This window comes from Zootoca vivipara, chromosome 13 (genome assembly GCF_963506605.1).
Source record: "Zootoca vivipara chromosome 13, rZooViv1.1, whole genome shotgun sequence".
NCBI lineage: Eukaryota > Metazoa > Chordata > Lepidosauria > Squamata > Lacertidae > Zootoca > Zootoca vivipara.
This window is the reverse complement of record NC_083288.1, coordinates 6333528-6358276: the sequence shown is the minus strand read 5'-3', so window position 1 is coordinate 6358276 and position 24749 is coordinate 6333528.

The window sequence follows — 24749 nt, the reverse complement described above, 5'->3', positions numbered from 1 at the left end:
GAAATGTTAGTCTTTCATTTAGCCACTCTAGTTAATCGGGTCCTCCCTAACAAGAGGGCACGTGTTGCGGTGTGACCTGGCAACCAGACCCTGTGTTGTGGGTGGAAACATTTCGATGGCCACAACACCCGATTGGAGGTCCCTCGATCCTGGGTGCAATCTGACCAATGGGATGCCAGCTAAATCGATCGAGGGACCTCTATTTAAGCCCATGCACGTGTCCCTGAGCTTCCTCTTTGGGGCTCAGTGCATCGGAACACCCACCCACCTCTCCCTATATTTAGGGCTTGTGTTTGACCTTGCTACGCCTGTCGTGTGTCGTCTGTCATTGGGACAGGGGCACGGCAGGAATTTCCCCCACTTGGCTGATTGGCTGGTGCCAATCGGGTTTCTACTGCCATGTAGCAAATCGTCACAACTTGTAAGGTTGCGGATAGGCTCTGGTTCAGGTGATAGGGGTGGCAGAACGCTCTAGCCATCCCTATGTGATGGGTATTCTGCTAAAGGAATCCACGGGCTCATTGGTTGGTCAACCCTGTGAGGGGTTGTGCCCTGAGCCTGAGTCCAGGGGGGTATCTGGGTGGAGGACTAGCAGGGCTCCTGCTTTCCACTGTCCCAGGTGTTCACCCGAGGCTGACCTATGGTTGGTGCCCAGGGTCAGCGCTACCTGCAAGGGTGCAGGGAGCTAGTCAAACCAGAGCCTATGCAACCACTCATTTGATTGTAATCAATAAAGTTGTGGCCTAAATTCTGCCAAAAACCAGACCAAAAATTTGAGTCTCGTCTGAATTTATTTCGGGGGTGGTTAAAAGGTCTACATGCGCAACTCTGTTACTCTATTTACCCTACTAACTGATGGAGGCCTCTGTATTTATGTGGTTTGATTGGAGTTGGAAAATGTAGCTAGTCCAAGGCTTGCAAATGCTGTGTGTGGCTCCCACCCCTCAAACGTTGCTCAAAATGAGAAAATATTGGTCCATTTATTTATTTATTTATTTTAGTTTTTGAAAGATATGGAAGGAAGACTGCAGAAAAGGCTCTTTTTCATGTTGCCACTCTCTGGACCTCTTGTGGAGGAGGCACACGAAGAAGGGCCCCTGGTGAGGAACGCAGAGTCCGGATCGGTTTACAAAACTACCTAACAGATTCTGATAAAGCACTGTAAAAAATATTACCTTCCTTTCATTTCCATCACCTTCACTACAACTATCACAGCTTGATTGCCATTTCCAAAAGTGCAGCATAATAAAGCTTGCGAAAACTAAAGTAAACGATCAAATTCTAGAAGAAAATAAAATGATAATCACCATTTTAATAAGCAACAACAATGTGTCTAAATTAAAATGCTGGTCAACAGAATGCAGAGCTGACATTTGGAAAGGTTATGTTTGCTTGTAATAAAATAAATTGCAGCTCTTTGTGTACACAGTTGTCAATTAAGCTTTCATATACAGCTCTCTTTGGTACATTTATTTTTGCCTAATGACTCCCGATTCCAGCTGCAAAAAAAAAATAAAAAAAATATTAATAATGTTTGGTAACTCCTTTATGCCACAGCAAATTACCAAAATAAATCATTATTTTATATTATGAAGGATGCATTTATATATGAACTAACATCTGTTATTTTAAGTAGAGCATTCATGTGATTGCACAGGCACAACCTGCCCAACTGCTTCCATTCATCCCCTTTTTTTCCAGTGAAACTTCTGTGTGAACAATCGTTTGTGCAAAACTTTCCATTTTTTGCCACCCTCTGAGTCCAGAGCAAAATCAGGCAGATTCACAGGCAAAGCAGGTATCCTCTGAGGCAACCTGAACTAAATTGGACTGCTCCTAGAAATCCTTTCTGTTTCCAATTTAAGTCTCCCTGTGCTTATGTAACCCAAATTGTACCACCCACGTAGGAGAGAGAGGGGTATCAGCAGACTTTGGGTAACTCCAAGGCTTGCAGAGGTACAAAAATATTTAGAGGGCGGGGAACACACCTAAGGGGGAATGCTGAAAAGACACACAGAGATATCAAAAAGTGGAGAAACAACTGTGTCATGTTTTGGAATTCCAGGTTCACATTGAGAAGCTACCTTTAAATGTCTAATGCAAAGCTAAGCACGCTCAGTAGGCATGGAATAGTAACTGCTTGCTAGAGTGAACAAAGCAGGGGGCAGGGCTGGGTAGACAATGCCTGGAAATCTGCATGAGCATTCTGAAGACATCACTGGGGGGGGGCAGGGGTAGGGTAGGGGTCTCAATAATATATTTGACCCAGGCAGCTCCACAATACGGCTGACAGTAGCAAGGAGTCAAAGGCCCTCATTTGGATATTGGTCTGGAGCCTACATCTCCTGTGGTGGTCCATAGACTGGAGGAAGCATGAGTGCTTTGTGGCCCAATTTTGCTACAGGTGGTCAAAGCTGGTGCATTGGGAGAAAAATAGGTAGAAGATGAAGAAATGTTATACAGGTAGTGTAATTTTTTTTAGAAACAGCAATGTGAAATAGGGGGGGAAATAAATCAGAAGTGGAAGTTGGGAGAAGCCCAGGAGAGGAGGGAAGAGGGGATGTAATATGAATGTTATTGTAAGGGGGAGAGAGTATAGAGAACCTCCCCCTATCATCAGGAGCAGCTCCTCCCCAAGCAGCCATGGAAGCGCAGGGTCTGAAGGAGCTAGTCAGGAAGCAGAGAGGGAGAGCCAGGGCTCCGGTAGCATGGAAGAGCCCCTGCTCCACAGGCAGGAAGAGAGAGAGAGACAGAAAGGGGGGAGAGGGAAAAGACGGAGCGGAGACCCTTTCCCCCGGCAGCAGAATTAAGGAGGAGGAGGAAAGGGAGGAGATTCGCTGTCCCCAGGCTCTTATGTTGGTCCAAGGGGCGGAAAGGGGCAGTGCCGGATTCTGACACGGAATAGCGGACATGAAACCGACAGCTCATCACACTGTAAATAATGTGCACCAATAAAGACTCTGAAAGACAAGTATGTGGAGAGTCGTTACTCAGGAGTAGCCGTAATAACCTCTGACAGTTATGGATATGTGATGTATGTAATAATTGAAAAAGAAAATGGAATAAAAATGTAGGAGGAAGAAGAAGAAGAAGAAGAAGAAGAAGAAGAAGAAGAAGAAGAAGAAGAAGAAGAAGAAGAAGAAGAAGAAGAAGAAGAAGAAGAAGCTGGTGTGTTGGGGCTTCTGGCAAATGTGATGCCTTCTCAACCAACATAACTCAACATAGGATTGCTCCTCTTAGTCACTCACTAAAATCTTGGCTTTATTCTTGCCATTTTCTCTGACCACGGCTTTAAAAAATAGTATCTTTATGATCAACTAGGAAGATCTCGTTGAATGGAATGCATCATTAACCTTTTAGAAAGCTACCAACAATTGCACCTCATTATTTCTCCTGTATTGGAAAAAATGTCCTGATGTTTGATGTTTGATGGAGTCACTATTCAGATACCTGCAAAGAGGAAGGGCACTTTGAGGGACGGTGTTATTTCACAATGTCTTATCTGCAAACATTTTCTGAAATCCCTATGGTTTTTATACATGAAGCATTCTTGAAAAGTAATTGTAACCTTCATTTTGGCTTGTTTAAATGAGGTACTTTATATGGTAATGACTCAAAACAACCTGCAGTGGGAATCCATAATATGAGTTTTTACAGGGTCGCAATTTACATCTAGAACACCCCAGTGCTTCTTTTAAATTAGTAGCAAATAAATTAACTTACATTTCTAAAGCAAATAGCTCAAATCATACCACAATGCAGTAACCTAGGGTAGTGGTTTTGGGGCTCCTTTCCTTCAGAGAACCCCTTTCCACATTGACTCATCTGCTTAGGAATGTCTTCATGTCTGTCACAGAACCCCGGTGCAGTCTTTGGGACATGTAGTTTCTGGGGACATGGGAGCACATAGCAGAGGTGTCATTCAGTTTTGTGTGAAGCCTGGTTACTATGGCATTTAGACTAGGTATCTGGAGCACTTCCAAAGCAAAGTGGCTCTTGTCCAAAGTGAGACAAAGTGTACTGGAGTGTTCACAAAGCCTTTGGAGAGTTGCTAGTTTTAGTCTGGTGTGAGCCTCAAAATTGATACACTTTTGGACCTTCAACGGGCCATTGAAGGAGGGGAAATAAGAGGAAGGGTATAGCTTTGTGACTGTCAGCTCTTGTTTCCAATGAGCAAATATATTTACCAAGGTTCCGCTTTCTTACTGTAATCGCGGTGCCCTCTCCATCCTGCCTGCCCTTACGTGGAGAGCTTGGGGAAATGTAGCAATTGAGAAGAGACAGGTGGACTATCTGAGTCCTTGAGACCCAGGAAGCAGCCCCGAGATTTCTAGGAGCAGTCCAATTTTTGTTCAGGTTGCCTCAGAGGATACCCGCTTTGCCTGTGAATCTGCCTGATTTTGCTCTGGACTCAGGATTGAATGCACACCTACAATTTCCCAGTCTCTGGGTGTTAAAACTCAGTACAGAAAATAAACTTCATGCCTTCCTCTGAAAGAAAATGCCATGCCCATTCCGCTGCCTGCCCTGCAACTTGGTTGGCTTCTTTGTACAGAGCTCTGCTCCCTCTTGGCAATTCAGTCAGGGAATCTCTCAGATAAGGACCACTTCTTTTGGTGTGCAGAAGCCTCCATGGACATAAACCAGGAGCCACCTTCCATCAGGCTCCTAACACACTCTAGTGGCAGATCCTATGTTGCTTGGAAGTACTTTCCCGTGGGGAGTGGAGATATTCTAGGGAACTGGGGAAATGCTTTAGCATCAGAGCCCCATAGAATGTCTCTCGGCACCCCAGCCACAAAGGGCATAGCTGCCAAGTCTCCCGTATTCCCCAGGAAACCCCCATTTTTCCAGCTGTCCCCAGCTGAAAAAAATGATTTTTTTGTTTTTCCCCGGTTTATTCTGGCGCGGCGGCCATTTTGGAACTGGGCGGAGCATGCTCAGAAGTGACTTTTGATGCTGCTTTGCCCAGTTCCAAAATGGCTACAGCGTGACTTCTGGTGCGGTGGCCATTTTGGAACAGGGCAGAGCAGCATCAAAAGTAGCTTCTGAGCATGCTCCGCCCAGTTCCAAAATGGCGGCAGCGCTACTTCCGGCCTGCTTCTTCCGGTCCAGTTCCTTATTTATCAGGCCCGAACTTGGCAGCTATGACAAAGGGATATGTTAAATTCTTTATATTGTTATAAACCTGTTGCAGCCCTGATCTTGGAGTTAATATGAAGAAAAAAGCAGGATATAAATTGTAAGTGAATATCAACTATAGTAGCTTGTCTTTTACAAATTCCACACACTGGTAGAGCTCTAAAGAGAAGGTTAATTGCCTCAGAATGACAAACCTTGGATAGTCCAAAGCTTAATTAGTCATTGAGTGGGGGCAACATTAACACAAGAAGTCATTAAATAAAATACATTAATGACCCTTTTATATAGCAATCATATATGTGTGGCATTGTACTGTAGATTTGTGATAGCACACAAAAAAAATCACTTGGTGATTCAAAAAGTTTATCAAAATATGATATTCTGTCTTTTCTTTCCAAATCTTTCTATAATCCATTCACCCTTCAGTTGTCCAAAGAACTGCAGAGACTCCCATCTGGCCAATTACATTTAACAGATATTAAAACCTGCTTTCTGTAAAGTACATATAAATGAAGAGATACGGAAATCTCCTTGGGGAAATGTTCAATACAGGTACTATGCATAGGATTCCTAATGGATCCAGATTGACCCGTGAACTTTGCAGCTGCTGGGGATTTGAAATATAGCTCCTTTTATGACTCACTCTAAGGTAAAGGTAAAGGGACCCCTGACCATTAGGTCCAGTCGTGACCGACTCTGGGGTTGCGCGCTCATCTCGCATTATTGGCCGAAGGAGCCGGCGTATAGCTTCCAGGTCATGTGGCCAGCATGACAAAGCCACTTCTGGCAAACCAGAGCAGCACATGGAAACGCCGTTTACCTTCCCGCTGTAGCGGTTCCTATTTATCTACTTGCATTTTGACATGCTTTCGAACTGCTAGGTTGGCAGGAGCTGGGACCAAGCAACGGGAGCTCACCCCGTCACAGGGATTCGAACCGCCGACCTTCTGATCAGCAAGCCCTAGGCTCAGTAGTTTAGCCCACAGCGCCACCTGGGTCCCCTATGACTCACTCTACTGTATCCTTAATGGCATACAGTTCATGCTGTGCACTGTTGCTTATGAGACTCAGCCTATGTCATTGAAATGTGCATGAACGACTCCTTGAAATCCTAGGTCTGTTGAGGTGGATGATATGAAAGTCATTTGGTGTGTTCCAATCTTATATCATCACTTGCAAGAGACCTACAAAATGATCAGAATTATGCAGCTAACTCCATCTTGCTAGCTCAGAGCTTTCAAATGTGATCAGGGGAGAGGGCAGGAGCAGGGCAGTCTCGAGCAGGTCGCGCGCCCTGGTGCTGAGGGGCGGAGATCGCTCTGGCGCCCCCGCCCTCACAGGGTGCAGCATGGTTTCCACACGGCTTTGCCGCACGGCGCCCTGCCTACCGGCCCGGTGCCCTGGCTCACCGCGCCATCGGGGGTCTACCTAGAGCCGGCCTTGGGCAGGAGGATAGGCTTGGTCTGATGGTTTCTGGTGTCCCAACAACTGCATTGAGAGATGTTTTCCTCCACTACTGCTTCTAGGATACAGGGCATTTGGGAAAGGACATCTGTCCCTGGTGAAAGGTGACAAGTTCCTTAAACTCTATTAACTTCTCATGCCTGTCAGATTTCTGGCAGCACCTCTCGTACCCAAGTCAATTAAGTGGTTCAGGCATAGACATATGAGATGTTGTAACAGAAGATGTCTCAGATCTATGCAACTAAACCTGCTTGCCTTCTCTTACAGAATTGGTTTTCTGGAGTGTTCAGGAGAAGTACCATTTGAAGGCTAAGATCGACGAGAAGGGAATAGTCTGTAGGGTTGTTCTGAAACACCCCTTCCCAAAGCATTCATTGAAATTGCACACTAAGCACACCCTGAAATGACAGGAGAGGCACATGAGAAAGGAGGAAGCCAGAACGAGGAATGAAGGAGTAGGAAAGAGGTGAATGAATGCAGAGGTGCAGGGAGACCAGGAGCAGAGGAAGGCAGAGGGAGAAAACCAGAGGGAAAAGGGGAGCAGGGATAATAATAATAATAATAATAATAATAATAATAATAATAATAATAATTTTATTTATACCCCGCCCTTCCCAGTCAAGACCGGGCTCAGGGCGGCTAACAGCAAAAATATCAATGCAAGTATAAAAGAAACAATTCAATTAAAATGCAGATTAATACAATGTTAAAATTCAATTTTAAAATTAGAAATCTACAAGTAAGATAAAACCATTATAAGATAAAACCTTAGGGGAGGGTAACCCCGGGGTCAGACTGCGTCAGTCCAAAGGCCAAGCGGAACAGCTCTGTCTTGCAGGCCCTACGAAAAGATGACAAATCCCGCAGGGCCCTAGTCTTCTGAGACAGAGGGTTCCACCAGGTCGGGGCCAGTACTGAGAAGGCCCTGGTCTTGGTCGAGGCCAGCCTAACCACCTTGTGACTCGGGATCTCCAGTATGTTATTATTTGTGGACCTTAATGTCCTCTGCGGGGCATACTGGGAGAGGCCGTCCCGTAGGTACGAGGGTCCTAAGCCGCACAAGGCTTTAAAGGTCAAAACCAGCACCTTAAACCTGATCCTGTACTCCACCGGGAGCCAGTGCAGCTTGTAAAGCACTGGATGAATGTGATCCCGCAGCTGGGACCCTGTAAGGAGTCTCGCCGCGGCATTCTGCACCCACTGGAGTTTATGGGTCAGTTTCAAGGGCAGCCCCGCGTAGAGCGAGTTACAATAATCAAGCCTAGAGGTGACCATCGCATGGATCACTGTGGCCAGATCAGGTTGAGAAAGGTAGGGGACCAACTGCTTAATGCGGCGGAGATGGAAAAATGCCACCTTGGCTGTGGTCGCAACCTGTGCCTCCATTGAAAGGGAGGCATCCAGGGTTACTCCCAAGCTCTTGACAGAAGGGGCTGACACCAACTGAGCTCCAGTGAAAGATGGAAGTGGCCCCCCCGCCCCATGTCACCCCGACCCAGCCAGAGGACCTCTGTCTTCGAAGGATTTAGCTTCAACTGACTCCCACAGCTTCCAAACACTTGGTCAGTGTGTCCGGGGCCGAGGCAGGACGACAGATGAAGGGGGATGATAAATGATCAAGCCAGAGATGGTGAGAGCAGAGTGGGTGAGGATGATGGAGGAGGAGAAGGAGAAAAAGGACAAAGAATGAAATTGGAGGCAGGGAGTAAGGAAGCAGGAGCCCACAACATGGCTGATGAAAGCAAGGAGGTGAGAGACAAGGCTTTGTGTTCTGAGGGGCACGGATTCCTTTAGCTAACCCAAGCAGTGTTTTGCTGCGTGCCCTGCCTCTGGAGTTCCTTACAGCTCATTTTTGTAAGTACTGTTCTGTCGCATTGTCCTCTCTTGTGCCACTGAGACAGACCCATCTCCAGCAGCCCTGAAATACCCCCTTTACCATCCAGACTATAATGTGCTGCGAACAGCGAGGCAACACAACCAAAATGCAGAGGTTTGTTGGGAGTAAGCTAGGTTGGAAAGTGCTGCTTCCCTTTGAGTTTAATTATGAATCATTATCACTTAATGCTTTCCAGATTCACCTTTTATGGACCATCTGGCGTATCTCTTGCAGCACTTAGAATCCTGGCCATTATTTATCAAGGCAGTGTGGAAGGAATTATCTATTCTTCTTTATGATATAACAAAATATTACCAATGGCAAAGTGTATCATGAATTAAGATTGCCGGAAGAAATATCAACAACCTCAGATATGCATATGACACAACCTTGATGGCAGAAAGTGAGGAGGAATTAAAGAACCTTTTAATGAGGGTGAAAGAGGAGAGCCCAAAATGTGGTCTGAAGCTCAACATCAAAAAAACCAAGATCATGGCCACTGGTCCCATCACCTCGTGGCAAATAGAAAAGCAATGACAAACCTAGACAGCATCTTAAAAAGCAGAGACATCACTTTGCCGACAAAGGTCCGTATAGTTAAAGCTATGGTTTTCCCAGTAGTGATGTATGGAAGTGAGAGCTGGACCATAAAGAAGGCTGATCGCCAAAGAATTGATGCTTTTGATTTATGGTGCTGGAGGAGACTCCTGAGACTCCCATGGACTGCAAGAAGATCAAACCTATCCATTCTGAAGGAAATCAGCCCTGAGTGCTCACTGGAAGGACAGATCCTGAAGCTGAGGCTCCAATACTTTGGCCACCTCATGAGAAGAGAAGACTCCCTGGAAAAGACCCTGATGTTGGGAAAGATTGAGGGCACTAGGAAAAGGAGATGACAGAGGACGAGATGGTTGGACAGTGTTCTCGAAGCTACCAACATGAATTTGACCAAACTGCGGGAGGCAGGAAAAAGGAACCGCAGATGGAGGAAACTCGAGGAAGTCCCTTTATACAATGTTAAAAGAAAAGGATTGTGTATTTGGATTTTTGTGTTTCCTTTTTATTGTTATGTTATTGTATTTTATTGTATTTTATTGTGCTGTTTGTTTTTGCTGTTTTTGTTATAAAACCAATAAAAATTATTTTTTAAAAAACAAAAAACTGTGGGAGGCAGTCGAAGACAGGAGTGCCTGGCGTGCTATGGTCCATGGGGTCACGAAGAGTCGGACACGACTAAACAACAACAAATCATGATGCAGGCATCTGATTTCACATCTTTGAGGGATGAGAAGATTTGGAGAATGTATCAGACTGGGGGATAAAAGTGCCCTCAGAACTGGCCCCAGATGCCCCCAACTGCCCTGGAAGCTCTGGTGCAAAAGGAACCCAGCATCCTCCCTTTGCACCAATGGATTCAGTTTACAGTCCAATATTTTGGGAGGGCAAAGTGGGACACACACATAGGGGCATAGGAAGAGGGGTGGGGGCGGGTCACCCTGTGTGCCACCATGGAGGGGGGTGACAAATTATCAAGGAACAATTACTGCCCTACTAGGGCGGTTCATTAAAAACTTTTTTTTGAAAATGCCTGCTCCAAAGGTCTTATCTTACTACACTAGGGATTATACAGCTGTATATAAAATTTCATGCATATTAGTTAATATCTTCACCCTCCTCCAAGAAAATAGCTGTTTACTTAGCCGTTTTCCTATGTCATAAAGGCTGAAATTTCAATTCAGTGAAGCAGTGTCAAGATATTAACTAATATGCATGAAATTTCAAGTATAGCTATATAATCCCTAGTTTAGTAAGATAAGACCTTTGGAACAGTTTTTTATGAACCGCCCTACTGCTCTACCCTTCGCTGGACTTCACAGGTCCTGGAAAGTCGGCCTATGTGAATAAAATGAGACTAGGCTGAGTAGATTAGGCCTTGCCTAATAAATCAATGGGGGGGGGGGTGACAAGATATTTTCCGCACCGGGTTCCCCCTGACCTTCCTACACCTCTGCACACATACCCTGCACCATCACCACACTCTCCCACCCCTCTGCATACCTGCCAAGTTGCTGTCAGAGAAATAAGGGACCGGGCCGGAAATAGCAGACCAGAAGTATCGCTGCCGCCATTTTGGAACTGGGCAAAGCAGCATGTCAAAAGTCGCTTCTGAGCATGCTCCACCCACTTCCAAAATGGCCGCCGCGCCAGAATAACCCGGGGGGAAACAAAAAAAATCAATTTTTTCAGCTAGGAACAGCTGGAAAAACGGGGATTTCCCGGGGAAAACAGGAGACTTGGCAGCTATGCCCCTCTGCCCGATCTCTGTGCTCCTTTCTCCCACCTGCTGCCTGATCTATTCACTCTTTCTGACCGCCACCCACTCAATCTTCACACCCCTGCCGCCCCCACCTTACCTTTGCTGTCTCTCTCTTGTCCTCTGCCGTGGCTAGCCCCTGGCCTTCTCTTGGGCTACTCTTCCTTCTTTGAGCCTGCTTGATCTTTTCTCAAATCTGCTCTCGCTTGCAGTCTCCTCAAGCCTTCTCTTGCCTTCTTGTGCCCGTCGAAAGTGGTGCGCCCAGATCTGCTGCGTCCACATGATGTGCTGCCCCAGATTTGATGACAGCCACTGGCTTAGATGTTTGCAGCGGCAGGTGAGACAAATTCCTTGAGGACAGGCCTGCCAGCACCTTTTAGCCATGGAAATAGATAAGTTGGGTGCACCTTGAAGGTTCAGAGACTGTGTAACCATGACTATCAGCTGGAGAGGCTTAGGCAGTGGGGAACATATTGCCATCGCAGCCAGCATGTGTATTCCCTAGAAATATCTGTCTGGCCACTGTGGGGAAAAGGGACCTAGACGAAATATGCCCTTGATTATCCTCAGCATGTTTTTAGATCTCAGGAAACTACCTGATCCTGAAGTTTTCTCTTTCTAACGTCTGAGACTCAGAATGAGTTTTATCTCCAGGCAACATTAGGGCCATGAACAATTTTCCGCATTTGAGAAATGTGGTCAATCCGTCTTTAGAATCAGGCTGGATATATATATATATATATATATGCTGTATTGATTTCAATTCTTATGCAAGCAGGTAATTCTTATATGGATGATAAAAAAACCCTCAGAACTCATAAATATTCTTCATGCTTAACTTACTCAGTAGCCTGGACTACAAGGAAAGACAAGAAATCAAGAAATTAAGATGGTGTTTTATCTGCGAACAGATGAGATGAGACCTCTTTCTGGACCATCCCTGGCTATAAAAATGCCTCAGTGGTACTTCACATTTGTTTGGATAATAAAACATAAAATTGCAGTGCTAGGTCTCCAGTGCTTTCAAAACAATAAATTAAACTGGCACTAGATGCTTACTCATGTGAAAACAGAAATAACACGTTGTGCTCCTAAACTGTACAGATGTTTATTGTAGCTCGGGTATTGATCTAAGTCAATATCATATCCTGTCAGGCTAGTCACTTAATAGGAGCCTCCCCACCCCAATCCCATTGAGTTACTCTCAAAAGACTCCAGGAACACCAGACACTCGAATTTCAGACAACAATAAAATTCTGGACATTGGATGTTTATTACTGTATTATTATTATTTAAAGATACAATAACTGTATAATAAATAGGCGGATTACTTTCAGCTATTGTCTCAAAACAGAGCCACAGGGCAATATTAAGCTAAACCTCTAAGGTTCGTTAGGTTCCATTTTATTGGAAGAATTTCATATATCCTGTCAAAAACACTGCAGAAATCAGAAGCCTGGAGCCTGCCTAGGATTCATTGATGTTCCAGGGAAGCTGTGATTGAAACAAAGAGCTAAGATGTGAGATGTGGAATAGGCTAGGACAGAATAGATCAAGGCTTTATAGATCTCAGCAAAATGAACTTTCACACACCCCCAAAAAAAGTCCCGCAATAAATGTTTCGGGGGAAATAGAATATTGGGTTAAATTGCAATTAACTTGGTATGGTTCTGTGGCTGCAATAAAAAAGGATAACTTTTGCCATTCTATCCCCAGTTCCTTTACTATGGTGGTATATTCTACAAACAAGCACACAGTCCAGTGCCGTGCTATAAAATTCATTGGAGTTGATGCAGCAAGCGATAAGTCGGGTCCTCCATCATGGAAGGCAAGTGTTGCGGTAAGATCACCAGAAACTGCCTCCCTGTTGTGTGGGGCGGAACCGTTTGGATGGCCACAACACCCTATTGGTTGCCCCTCTGTTGCTGGAGCAGAAATTTCGTCAGTTGGGTTGGCTATTGGCTGCTGAGGGACTACTTAAGCTGATGCACGTCGCTGGAGAGCTTCACTTTCTTGCAACATGCAACAGATCACCCACCCTCCTCTCCCTATATTTAGGGATTGTTCTTATGGCCTTGCTATGCCTGTCTAGGGGTCGTCTGTTTTGGAGCAGGGACCCAGTAGGAATTTTGCCATTTGGCGGATTGGCTAGAGCCACTTGGTTTTTGCCTACCGTGTAGCAAATCGTCACAACTTTGTAAGGTTGGCGGTTAGGCATTGGTTCAATGTTTTGGGGAGGGGACGTGGTTGGCTGTGCCTGGCCCTCCATTGCTGCTGCTAGGGAATTCCATTAAAGGAATCCAGGGGCTTGCCTTGCTTTTGTCTGAACCCCGTCAAGGGGCTAGGGCCACGCCAGAGTCCCTGGGGGCATCTAGGGTGAGCTGTGAGATCGAAGGAGTTCTCACTCCCCCAGGATGCTTTCCTTTACTGTCATATGGTGGTGCCCAGTGTCAGTCCTGTTCCTACCACTGTGCGGGTTCAGGTAGTCTGGAACCAATGCCTAAACAACCACTCACATGCTGTAATCAATAAAGTTGTGGCCAAAATTTAATGCCAAGGACCTTAAACTAAAATCTGTGTCTATTGTGTCTTCATTTGGGGGTGGTTGGGGGGGGGGTCTTCACATGCAATGGGTTGGATGTGGGCAAATTGCAACAAAACCCTGAAGCCTAATCTAGGCAAGGCAGAGGTGATCATGGTCAGTGGAACATTTTCAGGAAGGGGGTTCAACTTGTGCTAGAAGGGAATGGCAGTTGCATATTTTGGGGGGTTGTTCTGGAGACAGCATTGACCTTTGATACTTATGTATCAGATGTGGCCAGGACCGCCCATTGCCCAGCTCACAATGATGCACTATTTATGCCCATTTCTGGAAGGTATAGGTTCTGGTCAGGGTGATAAATGAAGAGTTTGGATTTGATATCCCGCTTTATCACTACCCGAAGGAGTCTCAAAGCGGCTAACAATCTCCTTTCCCTTCCTCCCCCACAACAAACACTCTGTGAGGTGAGTGGGGCTGAGAGACTTCAAAGAAGTGTGACTAGCCCAAGGTCACCCAGCAGCTGCATGTGGCATAGCGGAGACACGAACCCGGTTCCCCAGATTACGAGTCTACTGCTTTTAACCACTACACCACACTGGCTCTCAGATATCTCTCATATATGCCTTGGTTACGTCACATCTGGAATATTCCTTCCTTGAAGAGTACTTTTCAACCTTGTCCCCAGCCTGGTGGAACGCTCTGCCACAAGAGATCAAGGCCCTGCGGGATTTGACATCTTTCCGCAGGGCCTGCAAGACGGAGTTGTTCCGCCAGGCCTTTGGTCAGGGCTCAGCCTGACTCCCCTTCTCTTTTTGTACAAGAACAAGTATGAAAGAGGCCTCCCAGCATTCTCACAGGCCCTTATAAGAACAGCGTAAACAGTTGGGCCTGATGAACATTTACTGTTCCCAACCCTAATGCTGCGGAAAGCCATCTACAGTGGTGCCTCGCTAGACGAATTTAATTCATTCCACGGGTCTTTTCTTATAACGAAAAATTCGTCTAGCGAATCCCATAAGAATGCATTGAAATTTATTTGAAATTTTTTTTGCCCATAGTAACGCATTAATTGAATTTCAATGCATTCCTATGGAAAACCGTGATTCGCTAGACGAATTTTTCGTAAAATGAATTCGTCTAGCGAGGCAACCTCCGCTAGAAAAAACTTTCGTTAAGCGGAAATTTCGTTAAGCAGGGCATTCGTTAAGCGAGGCACCATTGTAATTAGATTTTAATTTGATCCTGACTTTTTTTTTAGGAGGTAATTTAATTATTGTTTGATTTTATACCAATGTTATATATTTGATATTAGCCAACCTGAGCCCAGTCTCGGCCGGGGAGGACAGGATACAAATTAAAGTTGTTTATTATTACTACTACTACTACTACTACTACTACTACTACTACTACTTTGAACCCATACTTGGTCCATAATACTCTCACCTTCTTTCTTCGTCCGCTCCCTCCATTGCCTCCCATGTCTATTTTTTAGTCTGCAAACTCCTAGAAGAAAGATCTGCTATTTATGTTGTTTCCTGTGTGCCACCCAGCTGCGTTCCTTTCTCCACCTTTTCCTGGCCAAAGTTATGCTATTAGATTTGTTGGTTGACCATGCTTTATTTATGTACCAGTTTATGGTGCTATATAAACAGCAATGCTCAGTGGTTTAAGGGAACAATTAATTCTAGTAATATTTCCCTTTTCCCTGTTTTATGAACTCTTATTCCCCATTGTGGCTTTATTTATAGCTTCCTCTTTCATTCATTTAATACTAGACAGTGACAGCCCCTTGTGCACTTTCCTTTCCTTTTTTGCACTATTAAAGAAGTTCAAATGATGAAAAATAGATTTGTGAATAAACCTGCCAGCTTCCCTCTGCAACTCTTCGGGAGAAAAGAAAGAAAGAAAAAGATTATGAGTCTTCAAATGAGTCCTGGGCCTGCATAGGAATGTCTCTGAATCCTGAAAGATTCATAGGCATGCTCACTGAACGGTTCTTGGTTTGAAAGCGCATTTTCCTCCAATGAATATTTAGTATTTGTTCCTTTCTGCTTTTCTGTTTTAAAGCTCCATTTATTCCACTGAGGGGAAGAAGTGATGCTGTAAGTCAGGAGTAGACAACATAAGGCCCGGAGGCCAGATGTGGCCCAATCGCATTCTAAATCCGGCCCGCAGACGGTCCGGGAATCAGCATCTTTTTACATGAGAAGAATGTGTGGGTTAATTTAAAATGAATCTCTGAGTTATTTGTGGGACATAGGAAGTCGTTCACCCACCCACCCCCACCCCGAGAGAGAGAGAGAGAGAGAGAGAGAGAGAGAGAGAGAGAGAGAGAGAGAGAGAGAGAGAGAGAGAGAATAAAGGGGCCCCTGACCATCAGGTCCAGTCATGTCTGACTCTGGGGTTGCGGCGCTCATCTTGCTCTATAGGCCGAGGGAGTTGCCGTTTGTCCGCAGACAGCTTCCGGGTCATGTGGCCAGCATGAGAAAGCTGCTTCTAGTGAACCAGAGCGGCGCACGGAAACGCCATTTACCTTCCCGCCGGAGCGGTCCCTATTTATCTACTTGCACTTTGATGTGCTTTCGAACTGCTAGGTGGGCAGGAGCTGGGACCAAACAACGGGAGCTCACCCGTTGCAGGGATTCAAACCGCCAACCTTTTGATCAGCAAGCCCTAGACTCTGTGGTTTAACCCACAGCGCCACCCGCATCCCAGAATGAAATATATCTGTATCTTTTTAATATCCCCCCCAAGCATCCCCCCCAAGCATCTCCTACAAAAAGCATGCATTTTTGTATGCCATTTTCATTAATGCATTCATTCTTATGGACAATTTACCCAATCATAATCATAATCATAATAATTTTATTTATACCCTGCCCTTCCCAGTTCGGAAACTGGGCTCAGGGCGGCTAACGACAAATTTAAAACACTTAATTATAATACAACATTAAAGCAGCATAAAATAAAGTATAAAAGCATGAACAACAATAAAATTCAAAGTTCAAAAATCAATTTGGGGGAACCCATCCAATAAACCAGGGGTCCCCAAACTAAGGCCCAGGGATCAGATGCGGCCCAATCGCCTTCTAAATCCGGCCCATGAACGGTCCAGGAATCAGCATGTTTTTACATGAGTAGAATGTGTCTTTTTATTTAAAATGCATCTCTGGGTTATTTGTGGGACATAGGAATTTGTTCATCCCCCCCCCAAATATATAGTCCAGCCCACCACATGGTCTGAGGGACGGTGGACCGGCCCACGGCTGTAAAAGGTTGCTGACCCCTGCTGTAAATCATGGAATGGCCATCCAACCCCCAGGTGGAATAATGACTCATGACAACCTGTTAGAGGATTAAAATTGGCCACAACTTTAATAAACTTTCAGATGTAGGGAGACCTTGGTTTAGGCATTGGGTGTTTATCCCTCCCAGTCCCCATCCGGGGCTCTGGAGAACATCAACGTTGTCCAAACAGGGTTGTCCAAACAGTGTGGGCTATCTCTGGAAAACGTATGTTTAAGCAGAGAGCCCGCCCTGTGTGCAAGGCGGTCCCAACCCTACCTGGTCGACTCCCCTTGCAACACCTCCCCAGCTGGGATTGGTTTACTGTCTGAGGTTGGGCGGGAATCTCCAGGGTATCCAGCTTGGGGAGGTGAAGCCAGGCCACATTGCTGGGAATCATGTGGGATCATGGCCACACAAAAAGCACCCCCCATTTAAAGTGGGGATTGGTCATTATCAGATCTGAGAAGCTGGAGGTGACGAGGGCAGCCAGAGATCTGGCTCCAAGCTTCTCTAAATTTTTCTAATTCATTTTTTCATCATTTTTTTTAAAAAATGATAAGTATCAGGTTTGGGGTTTGGGGTTTTTACTTTCAAGGACATGAAGACAAAACATGCAATATCTTTTCTACCTACCTGGGTAAGGGTACATCTACACTTCTGGCTTTCCCATGCCTAGAAACCATGGATCCAAGTGAAGAAGAAGAATTTGGATTTGATATCCCGCTTTATCACTACCCTAAGGATTAGGGTAGCATGTGGTCTAAACCACTGAGCCTAGGGCTTGCTGATCAGAAGGTCGGCGGTTCGAATCCCTGCAACGGGGTGAGCTCCCGTTGCTCGGTCCCAGCTCCTGCCCACCTAGCAGTTCAAAAGCACATCAAAGTGCAAGTAGATAAATAGGTCAGCAGGAAGGTAAACGGCGTTTCTGTGCACTGCTCCGGTTTGCCAGAAGCTGCTTTGTCATGCTGGCCACATGACCCGGAAGCTGTCTGCAGACAAACTCTGGCTCCCTTGGCCAGTAAAGCAAGATGAGCGCCACAACCCCAGAGTCATCCACAACTGGACCTTAAGGTCAGAGGTACCTTTACCTTTAACTTTAAGGAGTCTCAAAGCGGCTAACAGTCTCCTTTCCCTTCCTCCCCCCACAACAAACACTCTGTGAGGTGAGTGAGGCTGAGAGACTTCAGAGAAGTGTGACTAGCCCAAGGTCACCCAGCAGCTGCATGTGGAGGAGCGGGGAAGCGAACCCGGTTCACCAGATTACAAGACTACTGCTCTTACACTACACCACAGGTGATACTAGCTCAGAAAATAACTGGAGTTCTATTATTTGAAGTTCCCGGGCTGAGAGAAAGATGGCGAAAACTGGAAAAGCATTGGGACAGTGTGACTTTTGTAGCTCGAAAACTATGGAGATCCTTTGAGACAACAATGAGACACTAGCACCACCCAAGGCATGCTGGAGAACAACAACAATTGACAAAAGATAGACATGATGTACAAGGACAGGAAAAAATATTACGGACACACAGGAAAGAGAGAGTTTGAATGCTTCATCTGTAGGTACAGAAATTATTCAATGTGTCAATACAAATGGAAGTCATTAAAATCGCAGCTGCAATATAAGGGACTGGTATCTGGACTGGAGCGTAATTGAAATTTATAAGACTTTGGAATGCAGAAACAAAGGAAAGCATCAAACCATTAATTCTAGCATGCAGGAGGCCCCCTAAATTGTATAATTTGACATCTCAATGATTGGTATTATTAATTGTATTAAAATTTGGCATTGTTATAATGAGGCTGTTATTCGATTGGATTGTTGTAATTGAAAACTAATAAAAAATATTATCCAAAAAAGAAAGAAAGAAAAGAAAATAACTGGAGTTCTCAGACCATGTCCAAGCCAATTAAAGAAAGTGGTGGTTCAGGTCAGCCACCCCGAACAAAGGCAGAAGAATTTATTCACATCATAATATGAGGGGATAAATATAATACCCAATTGTTGCCATTTTGAACATGTTAATTAGAAGTCAGCACCCTTCCATCAACAAGTTTATATACTGTAGCAGTGCTACCAAGTCAGTTATAAAGGTTTCCGATTTAATAACCACAGGATAAGATTTCGCCGCCTTTATTTTCTTGGCAAGGTTTGGATTTACTTCTGGCAATTTTGAAACATGGACATGCCAAATGAAATATAACGAACCTTTTTTCTGCCTTCACTTCCCTTAAAATATTTACAAAGTTCTTTAAATATTTAATGTTTCCTATATTATGGATTATCTGGGGAGATTTGGGGATCGATGAATACATCTCCCTATCCTCCTATATCCAAAGGATTATTTAAGTGACATACCAAAGCAGTTTAATGCACAGGTTAACTCAAAAAGGCATCTCACATTGGCCCAGAGCGAAATAATGCATGCAAGGTCTTACAGCAGCATGACATGAAATATAGTCCCTGCAGAACTGAAAATGCAAATATAGGGAAGGGGGAAACTCGTGAGTCAAAAGGCTCTGTTTCCTACTTATTTTCATAACACTGCAAACAAATCCGTGGAGCAGTGGCTCTTACAAGCATTGTAGTGAAACTAGGCATGGGAGAGGAATTTGATTTTGTTTGCATCTTAACAAGAAACTACCTAACTTTTCCTTTTTGAACCAATACCAAAATAGAATACCAATTATCATTCAAAATTTAGATTGCATTTAAATATCTGTTAATTTTTATTTTATTTTTTAAAAAATAAAACCTATCAAAATATGCATTTCTACATGTGCCTTCTCTGAAAGCACACATTTCAAATATACTTTACAAGTGAAAAACTGCATTGAAACACTTGGGAAGTGTAAAAGCTGGAATCCATTGGGTTATTAGTCTGAGAGTTATGGATCAGGTACAAAGATATGTGCTGCAGATTATCTAACACATTGAGTGATGGTCTCATTGCTTGTCTAAGTTTTACTCTGCCTTTCATAACTAAACTGTTAATACTTTGATGACAGGGCATGAGAATTGTTTCTCTTTAAGCAGCTCAGCAAAAAGCAATTTACTCGAGAGGCTTAATCAATTCTCATTTTGAATGTGTCCACCTTTCAGCATTTCAATGACACTGTTACCAAAAATATACTTCAAATATGGCTTTCAGTTGTGCCATGTTCTCCTGACAGTGTTCATCTTTTCTTGAGTACTGAGATATGTTATTAACCACAGATTTGTTAACTAAAGTTTTTTTTTGGGGGGGGAGCATCTCAGCCTCATAATTCACACACATTTGGGTAGCTTGTATCATATTAATCCTATAAGGTCAGTGAAACAGCATTTGAAGTACTATGTTAGATGCATCATTAAAAAATCCCACATACATTTATTTCACTATTTGAATTTATTCATTTTGCCATGACTTCATTTTAAAAGGGCCATAGTTGCTGCTTTAGAATCAGAATCACACATTGGAAAGAAGTCAGTAGTATCTCAAAAATATTGCCAAAAATGTTACCAGGTTTGCTGTGGTGATTGGATTGTTCCCGAAAGGCAATCAGCCATTCATAAATACCAAAGATTTGAATAATCCATCAGGAATTTCTTCCAACCTTTTTATGTATGTTGCTGGACAACATCCAGAACTTAAAAGATGCTCTGAAAAACATAGAAAAATTGAATGCGCAGTTCAGAAGGATATCGTGAAAACTATTTTTAGATATATCATTGGCTAGATCCTCCAGGCATTCAATAAAGTAACACAGAAAAATAATTAGTTCTGGATGAGCCCTGGCCCTATTTCAACATCATGAACCATCTTTCTAACACATTTATTCCCCCCAACTTACTGGGGTGATATGAGGGTCAGTCTTGGGCATCACAGTGTCATTTGTTTATCTATCTTTACATGCATTTTTCCATAATTAGGTTCCAAGTGGTTTAAAGAAACTTTGAGCAAAACTTTACTATATACACACAGCAATAATGTGTAGATTCATAAAACCCTTAAGACACATCTCATGCTTAAATACATCAATTAGCTAACAAAGGCATACCAATGAAAATTTCCCTAATCAATTCCTTTCATGAAATGACAAAATTTAGCTAAGAAAATTTTCATGAAATAATCTAAATCACAAACTCTACTCACAAAGTAATGCTATAAATATGCTCTCCAGGAAAGGGAGGGGTTGTTGAATCTGATAAATATACCTACATATATACGTTCACACACACACACACACACACACACACACACCTGTACTTAAAGGAATCTAAATCACCGACATTGCAATCCTATATTCCCCGTCCTTTCGCCAATAGGTGAAGACTTTCTTGTTCCTACTGGCTTTTGGGAACTGACTGCATTTAATGAAAGGGCTGTTTTTTATTGAATTATTGGTATGGTTTTATTAGATTTTATATATGTATTTAGTTTTAATTCTATCAATGTTTAATTGTATGTAAATGATTATTACTTTAATGTATGTAATGGTTCTTATTTTTATCTGCAAGCTGCCTTGAGTTCCATCAGGGGAAAAGGTGGGGTAATAATAATGATGATGTCACTGAAATGGCAACATCCATGTACAAGGTGGTCATTGTTAACACCTTGTTTCTGAGAGTCCTGAATTCGTTGGCCACTTGCAACACTTCAACTTTCACCAAAGACCAGGCCAGCTGCACAAGTCATGGGGAATGTTGCAGCTCCAGCACAAATGTAAGATTTATTGGGATCCGCTGGATTGGCATATACAAGATGGAGGTTTCAGCAGGTTTGGGACCACTCCAAGGTCTGCAGAAGAACAGAACATATTTAGAAAAAGGAACCCAGTAGAGGGGGCCAGAAGCAGTCCAATGAGGACTTAAGATACTAAGGCCAACATTGATGCCGAAATCCAGCATTGCCTGAGCTCTACCAGTGCGGCTTTCTCCCGATTGAAGTGCAGAGTGTTTGAGGACCGGGACATTTGCAGGGAAACCAAAATGCTTGTTTACAAAGCTATTGTACTACCAACCTTACTGTATGCTTGTGAAACATGGACCACTTATGAATGCCATCTCCAACTCCTCGAAAGATTCCACCAACGGTGTCTCTGAAAATTTTTACACATCACTTGGGAAGACAGGCGAACTGATATCAGTGTACTGGAAGAAGCAAAGATCACCAGTGTTGAAGCAATGATTCTTCAACATCAACTTTGTTGGACTGGTCATGTTGTGCGGATGGCCTGATGATCTTCTTCCAAAGCAACTACTCTATTCCGAACTTAAAAGTGGAAAGCGTAATGCTGGTGGTCAACAAAAGAGGTTTAAAGACTGTCTCAAGGCAAATCTAAAAAAAAAAGTAGTATAAACACTGACAACTGGGAGACACTGGCCTGTGAGCACTCCAGTTGGAGAACAGCCTTTACAAAAGGTGTCATGGGCTTTGAAGACACTCGAACTCAGGATGCAAGGGAGAAACGTGCTAAGGCATACTTGGCAAATCCACACCGTGATCAGCTCCCGCTCAGAAACCAATGTCCCCACTGTGGAAGGATGTGTGGATCCAGAATTGGCCTCCATGGTCACTTACGGACTCATAGTTAAAACCATGTTTATGGAAGACAATCTTACTTGGCTACAAGTGATCGCCAAATAAGAAGAAACCCATCATTGACTGATGATGGGCAGAACAGAAACTGGGACAGAGAGGGGAATGGAGCAGAACAGAACAGAATATGTTAGAGGAAAGCATGTCTGATTGGCTGGAACAGTGAACCCGAACACTTCACACTTCAACATTTTGTTTCCAGTCCCACTTGTCTGCTGTAACTCGCATTCATAGAAATAAAATGCTGTTAACTGCCTTTTAAACCCTGTAACAGCCTCTTGCAATTAAAAAGACGAAGAATGAAATAGTAATAAGCATCAAGATGTACACAGTAGTTCTCTCTTAAGAGCAAATTGTGGTGGTTCTTGGCTGGAATAATATAAAAGCTTGATATAGACATCAAAGTCCCTTTGAAAGTATTAAGGAGCCTTCCAAGTTATAGTCCAGAAACACTATTTCCAATATTTCGCCAAAAGCAACCTCTGAGACTATATCCTTGGTTTTAAAGCTCTGTGTAATTCAGAATGCCAAAGTCATCCCAAGAGTAAACCCACCGATTTCATTAGAATTATCCTGTGAAAGATTTCCCCCCAAATTGCCTTGATCTCTCTTCAAAGCACACAACTGCCTTACTAATCACCCAAAACCACATTTAAGTTTGTGATGAAAAGAGAACAATGTTGGAAAAAATACATTTTATGTTGGATTATCCATTAGTACATTCAGAAAAGCTGTGATGTGAAACGAGCAAAACTTTCTATGGGAATTCTGCCAGTGTGCTCTGCTGACCTATCCCATAAGGTAAAGGTAAAGGGGCCCCTGACCATCAGGTCCAGTCGTGTCCAACTCTGGGGTTGCGGAGCTCATCTCGCTCTATAGGCCGAGGGAGCCGGTGTTTGTCCGCAGACAGCTTCCGGGTCATGTGGCCAGCTTGACAAAGCTACTTCTGGCGAACCAGAGCAGCACACGGAAACACCGTTTACCTTCCCGCCGGAGCGGTCCCTATTTATCTACTTGCACTTTGATGTGCTTTCGAACTGCTAGGTGGGCGGGAGCTGGGACCGAGCAACGGGAGCTCACCCCGTTGCAGGGATTCGAACCGCCGACCTTCTGATCAGCAAGCCCTAGACTCTGTGGTTTATCCCACAGCGCCACCTGGGTCCCTTGACCTATCCCATAATTGAATGAATTAATGTGTCTATCCTTTAACACGTCAGATCTCTCCACTGCTTATTTTTCAAAAGCTTCAGTTTTCATATCAAAAGTGCTCATGGGCTCCATGAGGACATCATGGCTGTGCTCCTATGTCATGCTAAGCTGCCTTGCCAATACGATGATCTAGCTCAGTGTCAATGGAAAGGTTGCTGGATATGGTGGAGTCCAGGTAGACAAAATCATCCACCACTTAAAGCATGTAGTCACCAACGTTGAGACATGGAGTGCTGGTGACATCCTAAGCCAGGATGTTGGTCTTCTTCAGATTGGTGGTAAGGCCAATGAGTCTTTGCAGAGCTTCCTTGGAGTGTACTGCGCCATCTGCAAACAACATCTCTTGGATAAGGACCCACCACCCCTTTGTCTTGGTGCAGATGTGACAGGTTGGTCAGACCCCCATCGCTCCTTGAATGGATGTACCCACCATCTTTAGTCAAGCTGAAGGCATTTGAAAGCAACAGGGAGAAGAATATGCCAAAGAGGATTAGGGTGAGAACACAGCCCTGTTTCATGCCACTTTTTATGTGCATTATGACTTCTAAATTCATCCTATCTCAGATTTTATTCTGAGCCAGAGAAGAACAGAACCCTACCCCTTCATCCCATTTACCCAAGCATGGACATAGCAGCTCTGAGAAAATTGCATTTGATGGGACTGTTGGCATCCCAGTGATTTCTACAGCAGTGCTCCATGAACTGGATGAAAAGAGGGGATCAGGTAAGTAGATGGGAAGGAGGAAAAACTTGATCCTAGCACTGGTTTATTTTGCTTTTCTCCAACCTAAACCTTTCCCCTAGAAGCACACAGAAGCTTCTGTTCACATCATGAACACCAAAATGGAAAGCATTCCAGGGCAATTAGTCATCATTCAAATCCCTTTACTATAGGCTAAGAAAATGTTTGAAATTCACAGCATGCCTAACAGTAAAATATCTAAAAGCCATAATAGCAGGATAGTGAGTATGTGGTGTGTATATTTAGTATTGGTTATCAAGATTTACTGCATATAAATTAAGAAAAAACTGCCAGGTGTGTTCTAATAAATATGAATGAGGATCCTTCTCCATGCCCCCAGAGTTGTAATAATGCTTCAGCACCTTGGCATTGCAGCTGGAAAGGGGGGGGGGGATAACTTCACCTTGGAATGGAGTTCTTCAAATCTTCCACACCTTTGTTAATCATCTAATCTCAATGGGCTGATTCAAATTTCTAGGCTCCCAGAGGCAAACTACAAAGTTAATATGTAACAGAAAACTCCAGGGGAGCTGGGTTGGAGAATAAATCAGCACCCAAAAGATGGTGGAAATCATGTCCATAGTTTTATA